This window comes from Oryzias melastigma, linkage group LG7 (genome assembly GCF_002922805.2).
Source record: "Oryzias melastigma strain HK-1 linkage group LG7, ASM292280v2, whole genome shotgun sequence".
NCBI classification, from domain to species: Eukaryota; Metazoa; Chordata; class Actinopteri; order Beloniformes; family Adrianichthyidae; genus Oryzias; species Oryzias melastigma.
Genome location: NC_050518.1, coordinates 22,846,506 through 22,848,959, shown reverse-complemented (window position 1 = coordinate 22,848,959; position 2,454 = coordinate 22,846,506). Strand labels below are relative to the sequence as shown.

At 34.6% G+C, this 2,454-nt stretch overlaps 1 long non-coding RNA gene across 1 annotated transcript in view; it reads right to left on the bottom strand.

Annotated features, from left to right (window-relative positions):
• Positions 1-1,172, bottom strand: part of LOC112159417 — a 1,901-nt gene extending 729 nt beyond the window's left edge. The window contains exons 1-2 of the long non-coding RNA XR_002921483.2: positions 870-1,172; positions 437-586 (exon numbers count right to left, since the gene is read on the bottom strand). This is a non-coding gene — a long non-coding RNA (uncharacterized LOC112159417). The remainder of the gene's footprint in view (positions 1-436; positions 587-869) is intronic.
• Positions 1,173-2,454: the final 1,282 nt, after the last annotated feature.

The window sequence follows — 2,454 nt, the reverse complement described above, 5'->3', positions numbered from 1 at the left end:
TTGAAATCTTCAAGACTCATTTAAAAAAAAAGACTCCTTCTGTCTGAGATGTTTGTTTTAAAGAATTTGACTGCCTATGTGAGCCTGATCTGGTTTTTGCTTGTTTCTTTCCTCCTTTGTTTATTTTTTATGCTTAAAAAACAACTGCTAAATAATTAAATCTAAATCTTAGTTTTGAATCATCTCGCAGTAATGAGACAAACTCATCATAAAGATACTCTTGGTGGCTTGTTTAACAAGTAACTGGATCCTAATTTCCATGTAAAGAATCATTTTAAGTTTGACCGGAAGTTTGAACTAAAACAGAGACTTATTCTTCTGAGTGACAGGTGAGAGTTGAACCCTCAGATCTGAAACATTCTCACTGTTTTTTGACACCGTTTAAATTTATTTGGTGACTTCATCTTCAGACGAGACGATGACATCGACCACAAACCTGTTTTAGAGACTTGATCTGCTGCAGTTGATGGTTTGAATGTTGACAGAACTGATCCTGTGGTTGTTGTGGATTCAGCTGCAGAAGTTGATGCAGACGATGGTTTGGATGTTGGTTTAGGTGTTTTAATCTTTGATCTGACATCATTTTCTGAAAGATGAAAAGCAGAAGTTTAATGAAACAAGTGTCGTATGATGTAGGTGAGAAAAAGGTTTTAAAAAATGTGTTATTTTCCATCGGAAAAATACATTTTTCACACAGTATCATGAGCTCATATTTGTCAAACTGACTGAATAATTTCATATTCAGATATTTAAACTGGAAAAGATCAGCAAACAATAGAAGTCGTCACATTTTAATCGTTTCAGTTGTTGTATATTTCAGTCCCATTTTCACAAAACTTGAAACTTCAAATATAAAAATGAAATCTCACCATTTTTAACAGTCAGTGCAATTATAAACTCTGTCTCCATGTGTCCTGATGAGTTGAACTGTCTGCAGATGTATCTTCCAGCATCTTCATCTGTGATCTTCTTTATAACCAGAGAACATTTCTCTGGAAGACTCAGTCTGTCTGATTTAGATCCAACATCTTTGTTAATCTTCCCGTGTTCAAACAGGGTAGTTGCTGGTTTGGTTAAATCACTGTACAACCATGTGATCCAGTAACATCCATCACTGAAATCATTTGCATTTTCACATTTCAAAGTGATTTCATCTCCAACTCTGACAGTCTTGAATCTGAATATTTGAATGTCTACAGTTTAGAGAAAGAGAGAAACACAAACATGTTCAGTTCTGATGAACATCTTAGACTAGATATTTAACATGCATGTTTAAAGAATACACTGAAGTCAATGTGGTTAGCAGCCTGCTCTCATTAGCATGAAGAACACAACAAGTCATGTTCCATGCTTTCAGAAAGGTCATGTTTGAATCTCTGTCATGTTTCTTACCTGTAAATGTGAGCATCCATGTCAGAATCAGAGGGAAGAGAAGTGATGTGAAGTCAAACATTGTTCTCTCCTCTGCTCTTCTCTGTCTCTTCTTCTCTCAGTGTTTTCTGTCAGAGACTGAAGACAACAAGAACTCAGGACAGAAACACGCCAGTTTCCTGTGGTTAGCAGCTCCTCCTTCAAGTCACTTCAGAAGTGTTTCCTTCTTTTACCAAAAAGCTTCTACATCTACATTTTAACCAAATTAATGTTATAACTAAAATGAGTTTAGTAACTCATTTTCTTCGAGACGACTTTCTTCTTGATCTATTTTTATAAAGGTAAGTGAAAGAATGGAGGAAGGGGGGGGGAGGAGGAAGTGGAAGAAGACCTTTTTGAAAACTTCAACATGAGGTTTATGATTTCAAGGAAAATCTAAATGTTTTGAGAACATTTGATCCTCTTTTTAAAAAAAATACAGTTTTCTATTTGTGCTTAAGTACTGTCGTGTTTTTGTTTTTTTTCTCCTGCACACTTTTGGTCTGCTCTAGTCTAAACTGACCAATCTACAGTAGTTGATGACAGGTAGTCGCCACAAGGGGGCACTCTACAACTCTACAGTACAGAAGGGCCAGATTTAGCTCAGCGGTGGGTGAGGATCGGTTTCACAACCCATTAAATAAAAACACTTTATTTTTAGTTTTTTAATGCTATCCTTTCTGTGTCATAAATAAAAGTAAAAATTAAACCATGACAATAATTTAATTTAATCATTGATTAGATATAGCTAAAAAAAAAAACATTACTATATAATTAATTTGTCTGTTTTGCCTTTATTTGAGTTTACAGTTTATTGAAAGGTCTTTTTATGTATTTTGTTCTATATTTTTTTATATCTGACCCTGCTAGAAAGTTTTATTTAGTTGTTTGTGTTATAAAGTGACAAATCCAAATATCCATTCCTTCAATTGTTTTCTTCCTCTGATCATGGAGCCGGTCTGCATTTCTTCTTCTTCTTCTTCTTCTTTTTTCGTTAATTCAAACAGATGTTTCTCTCTTCCTGTGCTTTTTTCTTAGGGGTGT